The sequence below is a fragment of the Garra rufa genome, chromosome 3 (assembly GCF_049309525.1).
Source record: "Garra rufa chromosome 3, GarRuf1.0, whole genome shotgun sequence".
Classification (NCBI taxonomy): Eukaryota; Metazoa; Chordata; class Actinopteri; order Cypriniformes; family Cyprinidae; genus Garra; species Garra rufa.
In genome coordinates, this window is record NC_133363.1 from 15,769,283 (window position 1) to 15,788,149 (window position 18,867).

An 18,867-nucleotide genomic window follows, 5' to 3' on the forward strand; every position below is an offset into this window, starting at 1 on the left:
ATAACATTATGACCGCCTTCCTAATACTGTGTTGGTCCCCCTTTTGCTGACAAAACAGCCCTGACCCGTCGAGGCATAGACTCCACTAGAACCCTGAATGTGTGAAAAGGGATCTGGGACCAAGATGTTAGCAGCAGATCCTTTAAGTCCTGTAAGTTGTCAGGTGGGGCCTCCATGGATCGGACTTGTTTGTTCAACACATCCTACAGATGCTCGATTGGATTGAGATCTGGGGAATTTGGAAGCCAAGTCAACACCTCAAACTCATTGTTCTGTTTCTCAAACCATTCCTGAACCATTTTTGCTTTGTCACAGCCACCAGGAAATACCGTTTTCATGAACGGGTGTATATGGTCTGCAACAATGCTTAGGTAGGTGGTACGTGTCAAAGTAACATCCACATGGATGGCAGGACCCAAGGTTTCCCAGCAGAAAGTTGCCTGCCTCTGCCAGCTTGACTTCTTCCTATAGTGCATGCTGGTGTCATGTGTTCCCCAGGTAAGCGACGCACACACACCCGGCATGATTCATCAGACCAGGCCACCTTCCATTGCTCCGTGGTCCAGTTCTGATGCCCACTATTGGCACTTTCGGCGGTGGACAGGGGTCAGCATGGGCACCCTGACTGGTCTGCTGCTATGCAGCCCCATACACACAAAAAAAAAAAACCCGATATGCACTATGTATTCTGACCCCTTTCCATCAGAACCAGCATTACCTTCTTAAGCTCCCCATGTGCATCAATGAGCCTTGGCCATCCATGACCCCACTGTTCATTCCTTGGACCACTTTTGATAGATACTGACCACTGCAGACCGGGAACACCCCACAAGAGCTGCAGTTTTAAAGATGCTCTGACCCAGTCATCTAGTCATCACAATTTGGCCCTTCTCAGCTTGCTCAAATCCTAATGCTTGTCCATTTTTCCTGCTTCTAACACATCAGCTTTGAGGACAGAATGTTCACTTGCTAATATATCCTATCCACTAACAGGTGCTGTGATGAAGAGATAATCAGTGCCGTTCACTTCACCTGTCAGTGGTCATAATATTATGCCTGATCCGTGTACAGGCAGAAGTAGAAAATAGTGTTTGAGGCTTGAGCACCACCTATTGGCTGCTCTGCATTCTCACAGTTTCACTTTTTAATAACTGAGCCAGGAAACTCTTCAGTTCATGGGAAGAGGTAAGTTTTGTTGAGCTGTTGTACGCCTCTCTCTCTAAAATGGCAGAAGCCAGCATTTCAGTGGCTCAGGACCAGTTCAGCTGTCCAGTTTGTCTGGATCTACTGAAGGATCCAGTGACTATTCCCTGTGGACACAGTTACTGTATGAACTGTATCACAGGCTGCTGGAAACAAGATGATCAGAAAGGAGTTTACAGCTGCCCCCAGTGCAGACAGACCTTTACCCCAAGACCTGTCTTATGCAAAAATGCTGAAATGGTGGAGAAACTGAAGAAGACAAAACTCCATTCTGCTGTTCCTCCTCAATGTTACTCTGGACCTGAAGATGTAGAGTGTGACATTTGCACTGGAAAAAAATACAAAGCCATCAAGTCTTGTTTGGTGTGTTTCAACTCATACTGTCAAAATCACCTTGAACAACATGAGAATTTTTTTAAAGGTAAGAAGCACAACTTGATGGATGCCACTGGACGGCTACAGGAGATGATCTGCCGCAAACATGATAAACAATTAGACATCTTCTGCCGTACTGACCAGCATTGCATTTGTTATTTGTGTGGAATGGATGAACACAAGAACCACGACACAGCAGCAGAAGAAATAATGGTATGAACTTAAAACACATATATTGCAATACAAACAGCATATTTACTCTTTTTGTGCCTATATAATATTTTCTATTATCTCTAAGCATTCTTTATCTGAGTATATTTTCATGGACCTGTAGTTAAGTATTCATACCCCCTTTTTTTTTACATTATATTATGCTGCTGCCTTGTGTTAAACTGCTTCATATTACTTTTTTCCACCTAAATCAACACTCCATAATCCATAATGGCAAAGCAAAAAACTGGTTTTAACATCTTTGCAAATTCATTAAAAATAAAACAATTTAAGTGATTCCATATTCATACCCTTATCTGGGACAGTTGAAATTTAGCTCAGGAGCATTCATATTGCTTGTAGATGTTACTACACTTCGAGTGGAGTTAAGCTGTGGCAAATTTAATTGAATGGGTATGATCTGAAAAGGCACACACATCTTAATACAACGTCTACAGCTGAAAATGCATATCAGAGCAAAATCCAAGCCTTGAGGTCAAAAGAACTGTGTGTAGAGCTCAGAGACAGGATTGCATCAAGGTGCAGATCTGGGGAAGAGTTCAGAAAAAAAACTGAAGGTTCACAGAAGTAGTCTCTGTAGTCTCTGTTACTCTTAATGGAAGAAGTTTGGAACAACCAGGACTCTTCCTAGAGCTGGCCTCCTCCCCAAACTGAGCAATTGATGGAGAAGGGCTTTGGTAAGACTTTGGTAAGACACTCTCTAGCATAAGGCTGCAGCATAAAATGTGACCCTGGACCACAAAACCAGTCATAAGGTTAAATACAAAACTGAGATATATACAACATATGAAAGCTCAATAAATAAGCTTTCTATTGATGTATAGTTTGTTAGGATAGGACAATATTTGGCCGAGATACATCTATTTGAAAATCTGGAATATAAGGGTGCAAAAAAATTAAAATACTGAGAAAATCACCTTTAAAGTTGTCCAAATTAAGTTCTTAACAATGCATATTACTAATCAAAAATTACATTTTGATAGGTTTACAGTAGGAATTTTACAAAAAGTCTTTATGGAACATGATCTTTACTTAATTTCCTAATGATTTTTGACATAAAAGAAAAATCAATAATTTTGACCCATACAATGTATTTTTGGCTATTGCTACAAATATACCCCAGCGACTTAAGACTGGTTTTGTGGTTCAGGGTCACAAATGTGGAAAAAAATTAAGGGGTGTGAATAATTTTGCAAAGCACTGCATAAACTTCTACATAAACTTTTATACTTTTAAAACGTATCGTATTCTATAGTGCTACTATTTTTGTTTTTAATTACTTGCACCTTACCATAACTATACAGAAACAGCTGGGAAAGGCAAAGATTGAGTCCAAGAAGAGAATCCAGCAGAAAGAGAAAGAAGTTCAGGAGCTGAGAAAGACTGTGGAGTTACACAAGGTGAGTGTTTAACAGTTGAGAAGAGCAACTGCTGTACTTGCTGATGGATTAATGTCAGGACTGTGTGTTGTAAAACAGCACTCTGCACTGGCAGCAGTGAAGGACAGTGAAGATGTTTACTGAGCTGATCTGCTCCATTGAGAGAACCTGCTCTGAGGTGACAGCTAATCAGAAAACAGGAAAAAGCTGCAGTGAGTAAAGCTGAAGGACTCTTAAAGCGACTGGAGCAGGAGATTGATGATCTGAAGAGGAGAGACGCTGAGCTGGAGCAGCTTTCACACACAGATGGTCCTTTTCCTTCAGGTAACATTTGTTTGGTGGTCTTTAGTTAAGATTGTTAAATTTAATGAGATGAATCTATGTACTCACAATCTTACACAAACTATTTAGCACTTACACTATCAGTCAAAAGTTTTTGAACAGTAAGATTTTGAAAGTTTTTAAGGTGTCTCTTCTGCTCACAAAGCCTGCATTTATTTGATCCTTAAAGTACAGCAAAAACAGTACAAATTTGAAATATTTTTACTATTTAAAATAACTGTTTTCTATATGAATATATCTTAAAATTTATTCCTGTGATTAAAGCAACATTTTCAGTATCATTACTTTAGTCTTCAGTGTCACATGATCCTTCAGAAATCCTTTGCTGTTCAAGAAACATTTATTATTATTATTGATATTTAAAACATTTGAGTACATTTTGTCAAAATTCTTTAATGAACAGAAAGATCCAAATATTATTTATCTATTATACACTAGAGTCAGAAAATATTTCTATTTCTGATAAATGCTATTCTTTTGAACGTTCTAGTCATCAAAGAAACCTGAAAAAAGTGTACTCAGCTGTTTTCAACAAAATGATTTTTGAGCAGCAAATCAGAATATTAAAGTGATTTCTGAAAGATCATATGACTGAAGTAATGATGCTAAAAATTCAGCTTTGAAATCACAGAAATAAATTGCATTTTAAAATATTTCAAAATTTTACTGTTTTTGCTGTGCTTTGGATCAAATAAATGCAGGCTTGGTGAGCAGAAGAGACTTCTAAGAAAATCTACTGTTCAAAAACATTTAACTGGTAGTGTAGCCTATGTTTTCTTGCTTTGTTTTAGCACAAATTATTATTACTACTATTTTTTTATCGCATATTGTTGTGCATGTAAACATACTTTTTGTGGGGAGAAACATGGAGTTGTTCCATGTCAGCACTGCCATTGTGTTTATGATCAAAATCGTGCTTTCATTATTTTCAAGGCCAAGGTGCAATATGGGGCACTCTTATCCATTGGATAAAACAAAATCATGAACATACTACAATGAAATTAAAATGAAAAGTACGGAAAGGGAAAATTCTCTTATGCTCACCAAGCTGAATTTATTTAATAAAAAACAGCAATATTATTAAATATTATATTGTAATTAATAATACAATAACTGAATAAATAAATAACTGAATGAAAGAAAAAAATGTATACAAATGGCTGGGAAATCTGGATTATAAGTGTTGAAATAAGTGTTTTGTGAAAGCAGAATTTATATGTTTTCATGTTGAGATTGTGTTGTCTTTGTCTGTAGAGTTTTCAGTCTTTCTCTGATCCTCCCAAATCTATGGATGCACCCATCACTCCCTCTTCTCCACTTTCTTTTATTGATGTGGCAAAATCTGTCTCCATGCTTAGGGAGAAACTTGAGGATTTCTGCAAACAAGACATAGAAAGGATATCTGGTAAAGGTGAAGTGCTTGCAATTTAATTAGGTTCAAATATTAGACTGCATCATGTAACATGTAATTACATAAAATCATCAAACTTTAAATCTCTGGTGGTTTCCATAGTGTCATACATCCAGATCATTCCCACCCCAGATCCCAAGACCAGGGACGAGTTCTTACAGTGTAAGTGCACATGATCCTCTCTGTAATCTGAAGCTGTTTCATTCTGATATTTCTTAAGAAAGTTTCTCACTATTTCAGCTTGTATTTTCAGCGTTGATTAATTAAAATAATTTTAAAGAACTTTTTTCAAGAATTTGAATTCTTTTTTAATGTTTTCTTTTTAACAATCTTAAGAAAAACAACATTCTTTCTTTCTTTCTTTCTTTCTTTTATTTATTAATTTAATTTACATAAAATAGTCAGTGTGATGTCTGTTTCCCTCAGCAAACACAGCAGAGCTGACAATAAATGATTTCTTGTAACAAACATGTTGTAAATAACAACAAATTATATGTAAATAATATTTGTACATTTTAAATTTGAACATATATATTTAGTATAATGTATAATTTTATTTCCTCCAGATTCCTGTCAGTTCACTCTGGATCCAAACAATCTGGATCGTACCCTTCAAGTATTGTGTAGAGAGAGTGTGTGGACGCTGCTACTGGGAATTGGAGTGGAGTGGTCGTGGTGTCGCTATATCAGTATCATAAAAGAACATTGGGAGAAAGGAAAAAGTGTGTGTTTGGATTCAATCGTCAGTCATGGGGTTTGTTCTGTAGTATATCTAGTTGCTTATTTTATCACGATAAAAAACATATTAAATTTTCCACACTACCCAGCTGCTTTAGAATAGGAGTGTATCTGGATCACATTGCAGGAACTCTGCCTTTCTACAGTGTCTCTGATACAATGACCCTCATTCACAGAGCTCAGACCACATTCACTGAGCCCCTCTATCCTGGGTTTTTACTTTCTTTTGGATTGACTGTAAAATTGCTCTTGTGAAACGTGTACTTTTAATGTGAAAGTAATGTACTTTCAAAGTTGATATATCATATTAAATGTTCCCTCCTGAGCAGCTGAGTTCTTAGCCATGTTCAAGAAACAGTTAAAAACACATCTATTCCATCTACACTTGACCCTCTAACACATTTTATTTCTATTCAACTACTTGTTTTCTTTTTCTAAAAAAAAAGAAAAACATATGGACCCTTAAACACTAATGTTCGCCATTCTTTTTCTATCCCATCCACTTATTTTTATTCATTATTAAAAATGACCCTGTAACACTAGCATTCTTTATTCTTTTTCTATGCTTTCAACTTTATATATATATATATATATATATATATATATATATATATATATATATATATATATATATAATAAATTAGAATGTCATGGAAAAGTTCATTTATTTCAGTAATTCAACTCAAATTGTGAAACTTGTGTATTAAAAAAATGCAATGCACAGACTGAAGTAGTTTAAGTCTTTGGTTCTTTTAATTATGATTGTTACGACCCTAGATGGTCAATCAAGGGGAAAAGGGGAGTAGCATTAAGTTGGGAGAAATACACATCTGCACAACACACAATGCACCAGGTAGGAGTAAATCCAGAGACGTTCTGTACTGCCAATAGTGCTCTTTTATTTACACAATGTGGGAACTTGAGAGATATTTACAAAAATGAGAAAAGAAGTAAAGGTGAATAATATATATACATATTTACATGGTATGGTCACAAGAAAACACAACAGACAGATGTGAAACACGGAAGAGAATTGGAGAAGGGACACGGGCGGCATCCAAAGCAAAGAAATAAAACAAAAACAGTCTACCTAGAATTACCAGCCTCTTACCTATCTACCAAAAGAAAACCATGAAATGAAAAGGAGTCGTCGCGTACGTGACGCACTACCTGCTCTACACTGGCTAATACAAAAGACAAAAATTACAGCGGGTGGAGCACGCCCCTAAACTAGTGCGTCTAATACAATATAGTGAAATACCTGCGTGTGCACAATGTATGTCGCGCGACTTTCTTACCTGTCCCTTTCTCCAACCTCGGAATGAGACAATCAACTAGAGGTAAACGAATGGAGATGGGATACTGAGCAAATGGGATATGTACAATATGAAACACAGGCTACACAGATTCACTATCACACCAAAGGACACACAGAAACGAAGTCGAAGGCTAGCTCGCGAGTGGCGTCTTCACTCCACTTTTATCTACGGGACACAGATGAAATTGGCGGGCTGGCCAGTGATGTCACGGGAGCACGGGAATCAGGTGAGCGGCGTGGACCAATGGGAGGGAACTGCGAAAGTGAAAGTAAGAACAAGAGAAACTCGGAGAGGAAGATAAACAGATACAGATTAATACAACGCAGGGACGTAACACCCCCACCCTAAAGAACAAACATATATGGTTGTTATACACAAATTATCGGCAACTACATACAGACACACACAAAACGTCATTCATAAGCTCGCGAAAGAGCGTCCGCTACAACATTCTCTGTACCCTTTTTATGGAAAATGTTTAAGTTATAATCTTGTAGAACCAGCGACCAACGCATAAGGCGCTGGTTTTGGTTGTACATACGGGACAAAAACACAAGTGGATTATGATCCGTATATACAGCTACGGGAACGCTAGTGGAACCAAGGTAAACCTCAAAATGTTGGAGTGCAAGAAGAAGACCTAAAGCTTCCTTTTCAATTGTGGAGTAGTTACGTTGATGTTTATTGAATTTTCTGGAGAAGTAGCAAACTGGGTGATCGATACCAGACGCGTCCTCCTGAAGGAGTACCGCACCCGCGCCAACAGCACTGGCATCAACTTCGAGTTTGAAAGCTCGCGACAAATTTGGCGCTGCTAACACCGGCTTGCTACACAGGAGAGCCTTAACAGCAACAAACGCATGCTGGCACTCTTCTGTCCAAACATAAGAAGTGGATGGGCTAAGATTATTAGTAAGGGGGTAAACCACAGAGGAGAAGTTTCTGCAAAAGCTACGGTAATATCCTGCCATGCCGAGAAACCTGCGTAACTCACGTCGGGTCTTCGGGACGGGGAACTCGGCAATGGCAGTAACTATGGCTTCAACGGGACGGACTTGGCCTTTACCAACCTCTTTTCCGAGGTATGTAATGGTAGCTTGACAAAATTCACATTTGGCCAAGTTAACTGTTAACAATGCCTTAGCAAGTCTTTCCAATACCGTTCTTAACAAAACCATGTGTTCTGACCAGTTAGATTAATACACAACCAGGTCATCGAGGTACGCATGCTGAACGCCATGACGGAATATTGAAGGAAGTGATCAGGGGTAACGAATGCCGAAATTATGCATATTGTTTAATAGGAACGGGGCAGCTTATTTTTATGTCATGCTCTAACACCGTTGTCTGTGTGGGTATATCCCCAAATAACTGTGGAAAATCACGGATTAGACATTCAACATCTTGTTGTTGTTCTATAGGTAAATGCCTAAGATGTGTTGATAGTGTTTTCAGCATTTCAGAATTACTTAACCTGGCCGACTGATCCAATACTTCTCGCAGCACCACTCCATCCTCGTCTGCATGGGAATTACCACCTACAGGAGGTAACACTTCACAGACTGCAGCAGACGAGACCGCGGGCCCTGCAATCGCATCTGCAGATGAAACAGGCGAGGATCTAGAGTGATACGCTTTAATCATGTTAACATGGCACACACGAGATTGACGTTTTCTATCAGGAGTGCCGATGACGTAATCAGTTTCACTTATCTTTTTCAGAACTTTATAGGGACCAGAAAAACGAGCCGAAAGCGCGGAGCCAGGGACCGGTAGCAGAACCAAAACCTCATCACCTGGTTGGAAATTGCGTGAGAGCACGTTTGCATCGTACCGTCTCTTCATACCCTTCTGTGTCACAGCGAGAGACTCTTTCGCAAGAGAGCACGCACTATGCAAACGCTCTCGAAATCGACTTACAAAGTCCAGTATGTTGCTTTTCGTACTCGAGTCGGTGTTTAGGATGTTTTCTTTTAAGACTTTCAAGGGTCCCCTTACCGTGTGACCGAACACCAACTCGGCTGGGCTGAAACCCAGAGACTCTTGTACTGTTTCACGAACTGCAAATACAACTAATGGCACACCCTCGTCCCAATCTTTCTCTGTGTCCATAGCGTATTTTCTCAACATAGACTTTAAGGTCTGGTGAAATCTCTCGAGAGACCCCTGGCTCTCTGGATGATGTGCACTTGAGTGTCGATGGGATATGGCAAGAGTTTTCAAAACCTGAGTGAACAGTTTGGAAAGGAAATTTGTTCCTTGGTCAGTTTGAACAATTTTAGGAAGGCCAAATGTAGAGAAGAATTTAATGAGGGACTTGGTAACCGCTGCTGCAGTAATATTACGAAGTGGTATAGCTTCGGGAAAACGAGAAGCAATGCACATAATGGTGAGAAGAAATTGGTTTCCAGATTTTGTCTTCGGCAAAGGACCGACACAGTCAACAACGACGTGCTCAAGCGGCTCACCCATCACGGGAATAGGTACAAGCGGAGCAGGGGGAATCACCTGATTCGGCTTTCCAACCAACTGACAAGTGTGGCACGTACAACAGTATTGGGCTACATCTTTCTTTAAACCCGGCCAAGAAAAACGTCTTAGTATCCTATTATAGGTTTTTGTCACACCCAAATGACCCGACAAGTGATGATCATGGGCAAGATGCAACACTTGCTGACGATACATACTAGGCACGACTATCTGGTAGACAGTACTCCAGTCCAAATCTGCAATGTCGGTAGGGCACCACTTTCGCATAAGCAAACCGTCTACCACAAAGTATGCAACCCTTTTCTCTTTTGCGTCTTCAGAGCTTACAGCGGAAACAAAACATTTACTTAGAGTCTGATCTTTCTGTTGCGCCACACACATTCGCTCGTGAGTGACGGCTAATGTTAAATCATCTGGGCTAGACGACGTACCCTGTATACCCGCTGACGCTGAACTCAAGTGGGCTTGTGACGGTAACGCAGAAACAGACGGAGAAGAGGGAATCTGGCCTGCAAATACGGGAGCCATAAAAGAATCAGATAAGGCTGTTTCATCACCCGCTTTACGCGACTGCGCTCGGGTGACAGCACATGCAGAGAACACTTTGGGAAAAGAATCAGTCAAAGTATCTGGCAACAAAGACATATTGGGCTTGTCCAGCACTTCTAAAACGGGCATAACTTTCCCTCCTGCCAAGTCGTTCCCTAAAATGAGAGTAACTCCCCTAACAGGTAAAGAGGAGCGAAAGCCAACTTTTACAAAGCCTGTCACGAGATCGCATTGTAAATGTATAAGATGCAGCGGTACACTTACAATACCCATCTCAAGCCCTTGCACCAACACGCTGGAACCGCAGTAAGACTTTTCTGACAACGGCAACACGTCAGAAATAATAATATATATAAGAAATAATAGAAATAATAAATAACTCTGGGCAGCACCAGTGTCACGCAGGATCTGCACTTCCTTCTGATCCTGACGCTCACCTGTTAGTGAAATTAGCCCTTTCATCAGAAAAGGCGCAAAACTATGGTCACGATCATCGTGTACGGCGTGAACAAAACCAACGCTCTTGGGCAACTGCTTTCGTTTTAAAGCAAGACAATCCGCAATGACATGACCCTGCTTACGACAATAGTAACATTCACGTTCAGTTTTAGGTGCTTGTGTACTAGGTTTTGGGCGAGAGGATTGTGTTTGCAAAGGCGGGCCAGATGAATGCTTCTCAGTACGCGCAGATACAAACACATTCTTGTGCGTAAGCACAAATTCATCGGCGAGCACAGCTGCTTGAGACACAGAGGACACCTTCTGTTCGTTGAAATAGGTAACGACTCTTTCAGGTAAACAGGACTTAAATTCTTCCAACAATAACAACTCCCGCAATGAACTAAACTCAGTTACCTGACACGCAGCACACCATCTATCGAACAAGATGCTTTTATCGCGGGCGAATTCAACAAATGTCTGGCCACTACCTTTCTTGTGTTTCCTGAAGCGCTGACGATAAGCTTCAGGGACGAGTTCGTACGCGCGAAGAACTGCTGACTTTATTGTTTCGTATTGCAAACTCTCTTCCAATGTCAGAGTGGAACAAACCTCCTAAGCCTTTCCTATCAACTTACATTGGAGCATAAGAGGCCATACCTCTTTCGGCCACCGCAAAGCAGTCGCGATGCGCTCAAACGCACCAAAATAAAAGTCTATTTCGGCTTCTCTGAATTGTGGGACAAGAGCTATATGTCGCGTGACATCAAAAGTAAGTGAGGATGGGTCAGACGGCGAGGAACCCTGAGGGGCTGGCGCAGGGGGCGGCTGCGCAGCCGAGCTGGCAGCGACCTTCGCCGCCTCCAGCTCGAGCCGTCTCAGCTGCACCTCCTTATCAGCCTCAATTTCAAGTCTGCGTACCTCCAACTGCAGATCTAACTCCGCTTGACACGCCTGCAGTTTTTCCTGTGTTTCCATCTGCAGCCGGGCCAGACGTACTCTCAGACGTACATCTTCTCGAGACCCGGAGGAAACAGGGGAGAAAGGATCAAAGGGCGGAAGAGCAGCCTTAACTTCGACCTCCGCCTCCGCGTCAGCTCCTACCTGCCCCTCGTCTCCCTCACCCGCAGAAATAGCAGGCCGCGCCTCCGCTCTAGGGTGTCTCAAGCTCACACCGCCATCACCATCAAAGTCCTTTAAAACTTTTAGCTCCATCAAGCTTCCCACAACCAGACCCTTAATCTCTTTTTTTAAACTCTGTTTTCCAACTGAAACCTGGTAGTGGCGTGCAATAGCAAGCAACTCGTCTTTCCTGCACTTATCGATTTGTTCCCAACTGGGGTGGAGAACAAATGACTGTAAATCAAATGTGGACATAATTAAACCGAAGGGCTTTACCACCCTATCCAGCCAACACGAGACCTGCAACATAACAACCACAAAAACAAGCGCAACAACACCAACGCCTAGAGAGCTATGTGTGTGCATATATGTTTTCTCCCCAACACTTCGGGAACATACTTTAAGATCCCGAACGAGCCCCCACGTAATGTTACGACCCTAGATGGTCAATCAAGGGGAAAAGGGGAGTAACATTAAGTTGGGAGAAATACACATCTGCACAACGCACCAGGTGAGGAGTAAATCCAGAGACGTTCTGTACTGCCAATAGTGCTCTTTTATTTACACAATGTGGGAACTTGAGAGATATTTACAAAAATGAGAAAATAAGTAAAGGTGAATAATATATATAAATATTTACATGGTATGGTCACAAGAAAACACAACAGACAGATGTGAAACACGGAAGAGAATTGGAGAAGGGACACGGGCGGCATCCAAAGCAAAGAAATAAACAAACCAAAACAGTCTACCTAGAATTACCAGCCTCTTACCTATCTACCAAAAGAAAACCATGAAATGAAAAGGAGTCTTCGCGTCCGTAACGCACTACCTGCCCTACACTGACTAATACAAAAGACAAAAATTACAGCGGGTGGAGCACGCCCCTAAACTAGTGCGTCTAATACAATATAGTGAAATACCTGCGTGTGCACAATGTATGTCGCACGACTTTCTTACCTGTCCCTTTCTCCAACCTCGGAATGAGACAATCAACTAGAGGTAAACGACTGGAGATGGGATACTGAGCAAATGCCAAAGGACACACAGAAACGAAGTCGAAGGCTAGCTCGCGAGTGGCGTCTTCACTCCACTTTTATCTACGGGACACGGATGAAATTGGCGGGCTGGCCAGTGACGTCACGGGAGCACGGGAATCAGGTGAGAGGCGTGGACCAATGGGAGGGAAAGTAAGAACAAGAGAAACTCGGAGAGGAAGATAAACAGATACAGATTAATACAACGCAGGGACGTAACAATGATAATTTGGCTCACATTTAACAAAAACCCACCAATTCAACAAATTAGAATATGGTGACATGCCAATCAGCTAATCAACTCAAAACACCTGCAAAGGTTTCCTGAACCTTCAAAATAGTCTCTCAGTTTGGTTCACTAGGCTGCACAATCACGGGGAAGACTGCTGATCTGACAGTTGTCCAGAAGACAATCATTGACACCCTTCACAAGGAGGGTAATCTCAAAATCGATTCAAGAATTTGGGTGAACTTCACAAGTGAGGCTGGGGTCAAGGCATCAAGAGCCACCACACACAGACGTGTCAAGGAATTTGGCTACAGTTGTCGTATTCCTCTTCCTCTTAGGCGTCTTACCTGGGCTAAGGGAGAAGAAGAAAAAGAAGTTTCCCAGTGGTCCAAAGTCCTCTTTTCAGATGAGAGCAAGTTTTGTATTTCATTTGGAAACCAAGGTCCTAGAGTCTGGAGGAAGCATGGAGAAGCTCATAGCCCAAGTTGCTTGAAGTCCAGTGTAAAGTTTCCACAGTCTGTGATTTGGGGTGCAGTGTCATCGGCTGGTGTTGGTCCACTGTGTTTTTTATAAACCAAAGTCACTGCACCCGTTTACCAAGAAATTTTAGAGCACTTTATGCTTCCTTCTGCTGACCAACTTTCAAAGATGCTGATTTCATTTTCCAGCATGATTTGGCACCTGCCCACACTGCCAAAAGCACCAAAAAAGTTGGTTAAAAGACCATGGTGTTGGTGTGCTTGACTGGCTAGCAAACTCACCAGACCTGAACCCCATAGAGAAGATGTCAAGAAGAAAATGAGAAACAAGAGATTAAAAAATGCAACCCCTACCGTATTGAGTACATATACAGTAAATTAACATACTTTCCAGAAGGCCAACAATTCACTAAAAATGTTTTTTACTGAAGTAAAAATGTTTTTTTTTATTGTAGTATTCTAATTAGTTGAGAATCAATGAACCAAAGAGTTAAAACTACTTCAGTCTGTGTGCATTGAATTTATTTAATACACGAGTTTCACAATTTGAGTTGAATTACTGAAATAAATGAACTTTTCCATCACATTCTAATTTATCGAGATGCACCTGTATATATATATATATATATATATATATATATGTATTGGGAGCAGTAAGATATTTAATGTTTTTTTAACTAAGTTTATTATGTTCATCAAGGCTGTAAAAATGCATAAAAAATGTAATATAATTTTTTTTAATTATATCTGTAATTAAAGTTGAATTCCAGTATTCAGTGTCACATGATCCTTAAAAAATCATTCTAATATGCTGAATTACTATCAGTGCTGGAAACAGTGCTGCTTTTTGTAACCTGTGATAATTTTTTTAGGATTCTTTGAATAAAAGGTTAAAAAGAACGTCTAGGTTACGAAGGTAACCCTCGTTCCCTGAAGGAGGGAACGGAGACGTTACATTGGGATCTCGCTTGAGAGACCGATCATCTCAGAGCCTTATATACAAAAGGCCAATTGAAAATTGGCGAGTGGACGTACCACTCAAACAGGTTTTCGCTGAAGAGCCGATCAAGCCGGCGTCAGCGCGACGCCAGGGGCGTGGCAGGGGAATGTAACGTCTCCGTTCCCTCCTTCAGGGAATGAGGGTTACCTTCGTAACCTAGATGTTCCCCTTTCAGTCGAATCACTTCGACGTTGGGAACTGACCCATGGAAAAGGCCACGACCCTGACGCCGCGTTACACACAACTTCACGTGCTGACAAGTATACGTGCCGGCAGGCGAAGTGTAACGTAACCTTCCCAACGCCCTGAGGCCCAATAAGGGGGCCTTCCAGGGATGCCAGTTGTACTGAAGCATGGGTTGGGGGGGGCGGAACACATGAAATTTTCTACATGTGGAAATGAGAATAATTCAATATATCCACAAAGGTTTTTAGGGATACACGAGGGAAACAGCGGAATCCTCCGCTGGAAATATGAAAGGTATCGCCACAACCTGCGGGGCGAAGGAGACCCTGGCAGGAGCACAGTCAGGAACTACTCCGCATCTAGCCCTGATTGCGGGGCATGGAGGACCCAGGGTTCACCAAAGGAGCTACATCCTGGGAAAATAGCGCACGAATCCTCGTGGGAATGGCGCAGCAAACCGACACCAGCCGGTCTCCCGCTCACCTGTAAGTCCTTATGTTAGGACACGGGAGAAACGGCCTCTACGCAAAGGTTGTAGAACCTAGCAAAGGTATTAGGTGTCGCCCAGCCCGCAGCTCTCAGACATCTGCTAGTGAGGTGCCATGAGCCAAGGATCATGGCTGCCCCTGAGTATAACAGGGAGATGGCATCTACCACCCAATGAGCCAGACCTCAGTTTTTGGACAGCATTCCCTTTCTGCTGAACCCCGAAGCAGATAAGCTGCTCGGTGCAGCTGAAGTGCCGAGTGATTTCAGTTTCACATATTTAACGACACAACATCGCAAGGCTGGGTCTGCCTCCTCCAGGGCCGGGCCGGGGTCTCAGGTTGTAACGTGAGAGTCGCCGGGCCCGAATTTCTAGACACGCTTTGCTGACAGAGAAAACTTGTAGGTCTCCTACCCTTCTTGAGCAGAAGCATAAGCCAGGGCAGTCAGGAGCGCTGTCTAAATGACAGGAATTCTAGCTCGACTGAGGCCAGTGGCTCAAATGGAGCGACCCGCGGCCCTGAAAGGCGACGGGGAGGTCCCAAGAGGGTATGAGGTGCTGTCTAGGCACCTCTGCGGAGCCTCACGACCAGTGGATGCTTACCTACTTTACTCCATCTACTGCATGTGATATGCGGCTAAGCGGCGGCATATATTCGGAGAGTCGAGGGGACAGCCTGCGCTCCAACTCTCCTGCAGGAAGGGAAGCATTACTGTAATCGTGTATCTCTGTGGGTCCTCTCAGCGAGAGGAATGCCAACAAATAGACCTCATCTCAGTGCGCAAGCCAGCCTAGTTAAGGGAGCTAGGTACCGAGAGATAGTTTCTATCACGGCCTGGGAGGCCGGAAAGGTCTATGGTGTCAATCCGTGCCCTTACAGGGAGGGACTGCCGCGAGGGGATGGTTACTAAGACCTAAGTCCGGGTGGGCCACTCTTGTAGCGCAACCAACAGACTTACTCCTTGTTCCTCCCTGGAGGCTCGCTGGGGAAGGGCGTACTTGGGCCCCGGAGGTCAGCTGTGTGCCAGTGTTACTCTGAAAGCGGCAGCTGGCAATGGGAGGAATCGGAAGACGAGCGGATGTGGCTGGCCTACCGATATACTCCAAACTAGCTGCGTCACGGGGTGGAGTCGCCATTCTGCAGGTGGGTGGACTGCCGTGAGAGCCGACAGGCTGCACGGTTGAGTTTTCCTGCTTCAAGTGAATGGCAAGTAGCAAAATCTGCCACGTTGGACTCCATGGGAGCAGATGGGGAGGTTGTAAGCCTCTGTCGTACATGGCAACCCAACCCGTGGTAAGCCACGGGCTGGCTTGTCGGCCATACTGCGGGAAAACGCCAGTCCGGAGTGAGCCGAGATGCCATGCCCATCATGGGACTCGATCGTGCTGAAGCGGTCTCACATGACGCAAGCTTAGCGGCTCTTAAGCGGCTAGAGCTGTCATGTGCCCCAGGAGCCTCTGAATTTTGAGAGGGGCCGCTGTATTGTGCCTGATTGACTCAAGGACTACAGCACTGACTGTGCGCTCTTGGTAGTAAGGCGTGCTGTCTTGTGGACCGAGTCGGGCTCCCGACCGAGGAAACGAATCCCTCGGTTGGCCTGAAGGACCAGATGGCGGGGGTGCCGAAGCACCAGGTCCCTATATTCGCACAATGGAACTCACGAGTGGGCTGGTAAAGCACCAGTCGAAGAGACGGTTTATGACGCGAACTCCTGTCTGCCGAAGAGGGCCTAAAGAAGGCAGGAAGGAGGGGGACTGGCCAAATGGAAGCACCTCGCGCTGAAGTGCTCGATCCCCGGAGCAGACCGCAGAAGGGGTGTGCGTCGGGGAAAAAAAAATCGAGACGCGACAGCGGGTGCCCCTCAGGCAGATGGCTGCAACCCAGCCCTGGAGACGGAAACATACCTGTATGTGCTTCGTCGTGAGCATGTGTGCCGACAGCCTGAGAAGGGATCGGAACAGAGCTCCATCCAGGGCGGATATTAACCCACCACTCTAACTGGACATGTGAAGTCGGGACTGAAAGATCCTGACCTCGTCCCGGGGGAGGGACAGGCTGGATCGCGTCCTTCGCCAGTAGGAACGCGACCTCCGCAGGCAGAACAGAGGCATGCCTGCCCGAATAAAGAATGTAAGGGGTACCTCTGAGTCTGGGCGGAAGCCTGGAGCTGGGCCGTACCGTCCGTATCAACCAGCGTAGTGGTATCAAGGGAACGTTGACCGACGTGACCGTGGTGGGGCAGCCTAGGGGGAGACAGGGAAGGAGACAAAACCCAGAAGGATGAACGTCCTGGAGAAGTGTCTAACTGCGCTAAGCAGTGCTTACCTTCTTCCCTGGATCCCGCGCTGGCGAAGGCCGGCCGCGAGTCTGGTTCCGAGGAGTGTAAGTGCTGCTCAGGAAGGAAACTCGAGGCCGAAGCCAGAGGTGAGAAATTTGCTCTTTTTGAGAAAATATGGGTACCGTCGACCGATGGCCGACGGCAGCATTGAAGTACACAGTGGCCCCCGGCCCTCCACTGGGAGCGGGGAGCGTAGATGTTAGCATCCCCTAAAGAGCAGTCTCAATCACCTCTGGAGGCCCGCGTCAGGGACGTTTCGCAGTTTTCTTGCGGCTGTTTCTGGTCGGTCCCTGTGCCACGGGCGGCGCCACTCTCCTGCGGCTGGCTCTGCGCTTGCGGGCCCCCTCCGCCAACCTGGCGTCACGGGCCTCCGCGGGGGGCAGAGCTGTGGATGTTGCGGCCTCAGGGGGGCGCCCTCGGCGACGTGCAGGCGGAGGCGGTGCCTCCGGCGGCGGGATGGAAGCTTTGCGGCGGGGCAAGATGTGTTTAATCGCCTCCGTCTGTCTCTGGACTGCCGAGAACTGCTGGGCGAAGTCCTCGACAGTGTCGTCGAAAAGGCCACTCTGTGAGATGGGAGCGTCAAGAAAGCGTGCTTTGTCGGCGTCTGCCATCTGGGCCAGAGTGAGCCACAGGTGTCGCTCCTGGACCACAGCCGTGGACATCACCTGACCAAGGGCCCGCGCCGCGACCTTCGTCGCACGAAGGGCGAAGTCGGTGGCAGCGCGGAGTTCCTGCATCGCGCCTTGGTCAGGACCACCCTCGTGCAGCTGTTTCAACCCCTTGGCCTGGTAGACCTGCAGGGTCGCCATTGCATGCAGGGCCGAGGCGGCCTGGCCCGCAGCGTGAAAAGCGCGGCCCGCAAGGGCGGACGTGCGCTTGCAGGCCTTGGAGGGGAGATGCGGCCGGTCCCGCCAGGTGGCGGCGCCACACGGGCAAAGATGCACCGCCACAGCGCGCTCGACCTGGGGAATCGACACATATCCCCTGGCCGCCCCACCATCAAGGGTGGCGAGGGGAGAGGAGCTGGGCAGTGGGCGAGATGAAAAAGGTGCCCGCCAGGTCTTAACCAGCTCCTCGTGCACCTCCGGGAAGAATGGCACCGGGGGGGGCGAGGCGGTGCCGCCGGAGCCCTCCCCAGGAACTAGTTGTCCAGCCGAGAAGGATCGGCTGAGGGCGATGGAGTAACCTCCAGACCGATCCCCCTGGCGGCTCGGAGGAGCATAGCCGAGAGCTCGGAGTCTGCCTCCGACGGAGCAGCAACCGCGGAGGGGCGCTGCGCCGCCGGAAGAGCGTCCTCACTCCCTGACTCTCCCTCTGACGCAGCGACCGACATCTCTTCCTCCTGTGGAGCGCCAAAGGAGACGCCCAGCCCGCATGGCGGGGAGGCGTACTGCTTCGGCATCTCGACGGGGGTATGCTGGCGAGCAGAAGACCGCAGGGCTTTTGGGGCCGGCGGAGCGTTCGGCACCGTGACTTGAAATTCCCCCTCATGCCTCGCCACAGTGGCGGGAAA

The 18,867-nt window shown here is 45.2% G+C and overlaps 1 pseudogene; it reads left to right on the top strand.

Annotated features, from left to right (window-relative positions):
- The first annotated feature begins 246 nt into the window (after positions 1–246).
- Positions 247–6,211, top strand: LOC141332220 (E3 ubiquitin-protein ligase TRIM47-like; annotated as a pseudogene).
- The last annotated feature ends 12,656 nt before the right edge of the window (positions 6,212–18,867 follow it).